This window comes from Cupressus sempervirens, chromosome 1, assembly GCF_028749045.1.
Source record: "Cupressus sempervirens isolate cs-2001-9-10 chromosome 1, ASM2874904v1, whole genome shotgun sequence".
Taxonomy (NCBI): Eukaryota; Viridiplantae; Streptophyta; class Pinopsida; order Cupressales; family Cupressaceae; genus Cupressus; species Cupressus sempervirens.
The window spans coordinates 685,258,746-685,266,636 of record NC_143118.1 but is presented as its reverse complement, the minus strand read 5'-3'; the positions used below and the strand labels follow the sequence as shown (position 1 = coordinate 685,266,636).

The 7,891-nt window shown below is 39.5% G+C and overlaps 1 pseudogene; it reads right to left on the bottom strand.

Moving 5' to 3' along the window:
• Positions 1–1,000: 1,000 nt before the first annotated feature.
• Positions 1,001–7,891, bottom strand: part of LOC149579781 (UDP-glucosyl transferase 73B2-like) — a 74,924-nt pseudogene continuing 68,033 nt past the window's right edge.

Below are 7,891 nucleotides of genomic sequence, written 5' to 3'. Positions count from 1 at the left end.
TAGCGTTCATGTTAGTTTCACTCTTTCTTTTAGCATTCAATTTCTTTATTGATCTACAACAAGGAACCCCTTGTTGCCTTAGATGGCTAGATAATGGAAACATTCTTCACCCCTCTTTAACGGTTTCTCCTTCTAAGACTACAAGTCATTGATTTGGAAAAGTTCAAATTCATTGAAAATGAAGTGAAGTCCAAACCTACAATGATACTTTAATTACTTAATTTAGTAAATATAATGTAAATTTCTAAAACTAAGTAATTAAGACTTATTATTTTTTTAATAAATTTTTTTATTATATAAACTTTGACATGTGATTGTTTCTTTTTATTATTATTAAATAATACAAATTCTTATTATTTAGGAAGATAATAAAATAAAAATGCAATGAAAATGAATAAGTAATAATATGAAAAGATTCCATCGTCACCTCACCTAAATTTAGAAATGCAAACAGTATTTTAATCAAGGGGGTGTCTCGGCTACCTGTGCAACCACCGAATTTGAGGCGAGTGGGGTGAATCTAGTCCTCTTGGGGCACTCATGCACCATTCAAACTTGGGGTGGTCTCAAACTTGAGATCATGAAGATAATCCACAACCTCAAACTTGACCACTTTAAATAAGATTGAACCACGTCTCTTCTTTTACCTATGCTTATAGTGATTGCTCTCCACAACAACATGAGTGTGATATGTGCACTTTTTGCAAGGATAAATATGCATAATATCCATGTTTTGAGGGCTTAAATATCATACACTAAGCTTAATTTTTATGCTAAAAGTGTTAAATAATCAAATTTGACTTTTATTTTGAAGCTTAATTCATCCTTTAGTGTGTGATATTTAAGCATGGCCGTTTTGCTCAGTACATTGTGCACTCTTTTAAAAAAAACATAATTAGAAAAGTTTGAGTACAAATTAGAAATCAAGTGGTACTTTTAGCCAATATGAAATAAAAACGATTGGTAAAAGAAAGTAATGACGTTACTTCTGAACAATACATCAGACGCTTACATTATATCCAGCACCAATCCTATCCTCAGCCTTACAATCCATAAGCTTATGCATCTCACTCGCAAAAGTTTTTAAATTCAGGGTTGAAGATCCTCCTCCTCCCACAGATTGTTTCGCCATTCTCTGAAATTTGACAGTACGATTTTTCATCTCTTTACCTTCGTCGCTACCGAGGACAAGTCTAACACATTTATCCACCTTCTCTTCACAAGGAATCGTATCCCTCTCTTGGCAAAACTGGACGCCAATGCCCAGTTTCTCAGTGACCAGCTTAGAGTTGAAATGCTACTCTCCGAACATCGGCCATGTGACCATCGTTACGCCCATCAAAATGCTTTCTAGAGTCAAATTCCACCCGTAGTGGCTCATGAACGCACCCACAGATGGGTGGGACAAAATGACAAGCTGCGGTGCCCATCCCCATATGACCAACCCCTTAACTCTCTCCACGAATCCCTCTGGAAGGTAAGAAGCGCATAATTCTTCTCTGCTCACTTCTCCAGATAAAGTCTCTGGGGAAACTTTAATGGACCAAAGGAAAGATTGATGGCCCACTTCAAGAGCCCTGGCCAGAGCCCTTGTTTGCTCTGGTGAAAGAAATGCCTGGCCTCCAGAGGAAACATACAAAACCGAAATGGGGCTTTGAGAATCTAGCCATTGCGTCAAATTTTGCTTGCTAATGTCCAATTTTTTCCCTCTGGTATTGGCAATGCAACCCAAAGGAACCACGGGACCAAAAGACAAAACGGGCTTCCCGTTTTTTTCAAGTGTTGCAGATAACGAGGCTCGACATCCTCGAACGTGTTGACGAGCATTCCCCAGCAGTCTCCAATCGACTGCATCTTCCCAATTAAAAACTTTAGACTCTCTCGATCTGGCTCAAGAAATCTCTGAGGTATCTGTTCCTTGCCAAATTTCACTAGAGATGACAAGATATCATCGATTATAACACAATCGCCCTCTTTGCGCAGCGTACCAGTGGTTATGGTGCGGCAGATGGAGTGGAATACCGATGTTCCAAACGCCCCATACGGAGCAAAAATGACTGTAATTATTCCAAATCTCTTGGCGGACTAAACAGTTCACTCGACGAATAACTCGCTGATTATACACACCGGTCGACGACTCCCCTGCTCTTCGAGCCATTGTTCGAATGGCTCACGAAGCCCCTCGACGAGTGAAATAACGAAGAGGGAAGATGCACGTGGCATAAGATCCATACTTTCGCATCCCTCAGGCAGGACTTAGGCCGACCAGCTGAATATCCCGATGAGCAGAGAGCTGGTGGGATTCGTCCAGGAGACCTCATAGACGGTGCTCTATTGTGCGAGTGGTGACAGAGCTGACGGTGAGAGAGTGTGGAGCGAGCATTTTTGCTAAGTCAAGAGATGGAATGCAATGACCCATTGTAGGAAACGTCACGATTACGACGTGGGGTTTTTGCAGGGTATTCATGACTGTGCTAAGCTTGCTTGTGTTGAGTATTCAAGGCAGGAGTTTTTTGGTAAAATATTATTGATAAGGTGTAGAATCCCAGCCTTACAGTCATGTGAAATGACTAAGATAAAGATAATAGAATAGTGAAACCTCGATGATACTAAGTATCAGTTTGAGGTGTCGTGTCAGAAGAGAATACCGTGGAAACATAAAAAAATATGAATAGTATTGAAGGTCGACAATGCATGAGGAGCGTGCAAACAAGGGCACTTTCATCGCTAAGATTTTTTTTTTAAAAGGAAAAATAGTATACGAAAAGTAAACCTATTTCAGATCCATATCAGTTGCCTGCCCATGGTTTAGACGTAAAAAGGAAAAAAAGTCACAAAATATATCTTAGACTTAAAAAAGAACATGCCCATACATACAATGAAAATCATATATGTTGGAATAGCTTGGAGGGCTCTCACAAGTATGTGAAAGTGGTGTTGTGTTTAAGTTTTCAAAATTATCTCTCTCTAATCTCTAACCACTAACCCCTCTCTCTCTATCTCCAACTCCTAATGCCTAACCCTCCCCTCTTATCTTTCTATAAACAACCCCTAATCCCTAATCCTTATCCCCTGTCTATCTCTAGATCTAGTTCCTCATGTTGTGATGTGGAGCCTAATCAGAGTTGAAGGTTTATTCCGCACGATTTCTCCCCAAATTATTTCTACGAAGGTTTGGGGGTAGCACCCCCAAGATGAGGTCAAGAGGTAGCACCCTAGGTGCGCTCTCTATCCTAGTATAGGGTGGGGGCCAGGGAAAACACCCCCGCAGGGCTTTTCGGGGGTGTTGCCCCCGAAGCCAAAAATGATCTTATATTGTAAAAGGCGTTGGCTGCTATTTTTCTATTGGATGACTTATTCTAGCCCTAATTTTGTTAGTAAAAATCTTGTATAAAATGGCTTAGGGTTAGGGATTTCATAATGTATGGTGATATTGTAGCTTCTTGTGGCGGTATTGAGCTGTAAGAGATTGCGGATTGGAATCATTGGATAATAATAATATTGGACTTTCTATTGGTGGATGTAGCCTAGGGATTGGGTGAACCATGTTAAATCCTTGTGTCTTGTGTTCTCTTCTGTGCAATCTATTATTTTCTGATATTGGTTATATTTGCATGTAATTGTTATTTTTATCTATGATTAATCCTAACAAGTGGTATCAAAGCCAAGTTAGTGGTAAAAGGATTTGCACAGAAAAAGAGTATTGATTTTGATGAGATATTCTCTCCTATTGTTAAAATGACTTCTATTCGCACTGTTTTAAGTATTGTGGCTACTGAAGATTTATATTTGGAGCAGCTTGATGTTAAAACAACTTTTCTTTATGGTGATTTGGATGAAGAGATATATATGGTACAACCACATGGATTTGATGTCAAAGGTAAGGAGACTTAGTGTGCAGATTGCAAAAAATTTTATATGGCTGGAAAGAAAGCACCTCGGTAATGGTATCATAAATTTAACAATTTTATGCACGAGCATGGATATAGTAGGTCTCATTCAGATCATTGTGTTTATCTTAAGATGTTGGACGATGGCAACTACACTATTTTATGTTTATATGTTGATGATATGCTTGTAGTTAAGTCTAACATGAATCACAGTAAGGGGTTAAAAGAATAGTTAGCACATTCATTTTCTATGAATGATTTATGGGCAGAAAAATAAATCTTTGGTATGAAGATTTATAGAGACAGAAGGATCAAAAAATTAACATTGTCTCAGGTTGATTATATTGAGAAGGTGTTGCAACGTTTCTCTATGGAGAACGCCAAAGTTGTCAGTACACCTTTACCTGGTCATTTGAATTTGACTAAGGAGATGTGTCCAAAGACATAAGAAGAGGAGGATAAGATGTCCAAGGTACCTTATGCTTCAGTTGTAGGAAGTTTGATATATGCTATGGTATGTACTAGGCTAAATATTGCACATGTAGTGGGAGTTGTTAGCAGGTATATGAGTCATCCAGGGCTTGAGCATTGGAATGGAGTTAAATGGATTCTTAGATATTTGATAGGAACAACTAGTAAGTATTTACATTTTGGGGGCTCTACTACTAATTTACAAGGCTATGTTGACTCAGATTTGGTAGGGGATATTGATACCAGGTGAATTACTATAGGTTATGTATTTACTATTGGTGGGGCAGCAGTGAGCTGGGTTTCTTGATTGCAGAAGGTTAATTATTTGTTATGCTTATTAATTAGATCATGTTGAATGATTTAATTAATTAAGTTATTTATTACTCTAGTTACTTAAGCTATCTCTTAGGTGCATATAATTAATATTTTATATTAATTGTATTGCGCAACCTAGCTTTATTTCCCTTTAGGGTTTCATTCACCTTTAAGGTTGAACTCTTGTATTTTTTGCTTTCATAACTTGGAATACAATTTCGCTCTCACACCGTTGAGATTTTCCAAGCTCTGCTTTTTCCTTTTCTGGTTTCTCTTCAGCACTGGTTATTTGCATGCAGATGTTCTTGGCAATCTGTGATGTTGGTTTTCCCAACTTCTACATGGTATCAGAGCGTCCGTACTACTTCCTGGTTTGGAGATTTTGAAGGCTGCGATTTAGAGACAGAAAACCATACTTTTTTGAGGTTTTTTCTTCAATCGAAAGGAGGAAAATTTTTTCAGGGCACTTTGGGCAAAAATGGATGCTGCCATCGCGCTCAGAAGGCCTGGTACAATAAAAAATCATAAATTTTTTTAAATTTTTGGTCATTGTAGCTACTAGAAAAAAAATTTGACCCCCTGGAAGGTTGTACGGACACGATTTTTGAGAAAATCAAAATCAAAATCAAAAAAGGGATTTTTTGGCCACTCCAACAAGCAGCCACCCGGGCGCCACCCTGATGTCGCCAGAGTGCCACCCGCTCCCGGCTAGTGCTCAATCGCACCCGGCGCACTGCCAATGGTGTGGCCCACACCCCACCACCACCAGCGGGCCACCCTCCGGCCACCACCACTGGTGGTGCACCACTGACCGGAAACCTACACCTGTGACGTGATCATTTCGAGAGGTGACATCACCTAACAGTTGTTGATGTCATCTTTCTGACCTGTGATGTCATCTTTTTGATCGGTGAATTTTTTTTGGTGTTGACATCATTTGCCAGTTGCTGACGTCACCTTTCCCACTAATGACGTCATTTTCTGGCAACCAAATTTTTTTTTTTGGTGATAGGCAGTTGACAGCCATACGGCCGTCAAATTTTCTCCCATGATTGTATTTTTCCAGTGAGCTTGATTTTGGAGCAACAGTTCATTTTTTGTCCATAACTAGAGCATACAAAGGACTTTTTTCGATCTGAAAGAAATGCTAGAAATTTGGTTCCAAGACAGAGATGATGATGAATATTTCATTTTGTTCTGAGTCTATTTGAGCTCCTTTTTTTGGCATTGAAGTAGAGGCTTCATTTCCTTCCTCTCTACATGTGGCGTCCAAGTTTTTTTCTTAGTTTTTGTGCTTCCAGTAGTTGTTTTTTTGGGTTTTGAGGAATATATTTATATGTTGTGGGGGGGGAGCATTTTCTTTTCTATAATTTACTTCAAAATTGACCCTTCTACTTCCATCTTCTTCTCTTAATGGCGGACTCTTATGTCGCCTATCTTACACCTCACAACTACCATACTTGGAAAGGACAGATGACCAGATTGCTTATGGAAAAGGGGTTATGGTCATGCCTTGATATCGCTCAATTAGTTCTACAGAGGCCTTATGAGGTTCTTATGTAGTGCAATAAGATGGATGAGGCAATAAGCCTCATTGCAATGAATATTTCAGATGGGTTATTGTTTCATTTGGATGGTTTGATTACACCCAGGGCTATGTGGGACAAGTTTTCCACCTTGTTTAGCACAATGAATTAGTTCAGGGTTCTACAGATAGATGTAGAGTTCACCTCCTTGGTTCCTAAATCATTCACTAGCATTGAGGACTTCTTGATGAAATTCAAGTCTCTTTGATCTATTTTATAGGTTGTTGGAAAGACAAAGTCATATGATGAGTGTATCTTTCTGATACTCTCAAAGCTTCGAGGTCCTTATCAGATTTTCACTTCTACTTTCTACTCCACTATGGATGCTCTAGGTGCATGACATGTTATGTCCTCTTTTGAGACATTCTGTGACAGGTTAACTTATGAGCAGTTCAAGCTCACTCAAATGGATTCACTTACAGGTTCACAATCACATGCATTGCTTTCCAAGTTACCTCAGCATACACAAAAGCCGAAGTAGATATCAGATTCCTCTTCTCAACACTCTATTGGTTCATTATCTTCTTCTAAGAAGCAGAAAAAGAAAACCGAGACTCCTACCTGTTCCTATTGTCAGAAGGGACTTCATGATAAGTCACATTGTTTTCAGAAGAGATTTGATGGCTATGCGAAATAGATTACAGATTTGCAAGCTCTTCTTCAGAAGAGCACTGTTTCATCTCCCTCCTCTTCTACCTCATAGGGGTCTTCCTTTCAGTCTTCTTCCATCTCGTCGACATCTACACTGGATTTTGGATAGGGTCATGCATTACGGGCATCCGTTGCATCCCCTTCCCAAGTCCCTTGGATACTGGATTTAGGTGCTTCTCACCATATGGCATCTTCTCAAGGGGTCTTCTCCACTATTTAGGCTTCTCCCATTCCTCATGTTCTAATGGGGAATAACACTACCCTACTAGTCTATGGGAATGGTTCAGTTGGCATTCAGGGTGGCACATTCAATGATGTATTGTATGTTCCATCTGTCTACAAACCTTCTCTCAATTTATCAGAATACAGGCAGTGGATCAGGGAAGACAGTTGAGTTCATTGCAGATTTAGTCTTCATTTAGGATAGTACATTAGGAGGCCTTATTGCTATAGGGAAAATAGATCATACCACCAATCTCTACACTTTTTCGCACGTTGGTCCACCATCTCCACTATCAAAGCACACCTCTTCTCTTTTGCGATAGCATCATGTGGTGCAGTTAGGACACTTGAACCTTTGTATTTTTCTCGAGATCACTGTTTTGACTACCACACCACATCCAATTGAGGATTCTACAAAGTACATTCATCTCCTCCTTCATGATGGTATCAGCACACCCAGATTGGGCATTCCCTTTCAGGATCCTCATGTTTTATCCTTTGAGCATCAGTTAGGCCTTCCAGTCTTTTAGCGGTTTCCTTGTTCTATACCTTTGTTTATTCTACATTGGAGTTCCACTTGTTTTCTCATTTGTATAGGGGCTCCATCATTCTAGGGGGCTTTGTTGTCTCTTCTCTCTCTCATGGGGGGGCTAGTTGTACTTATGGTTTTTTGAGAGTCTCTTGAGCCATTTCTTTTTATTGTTTTTTCATCTCTTTTTGGAGAGGAGTTTTTCCCATTGGGTTTTCTCCTTTGTC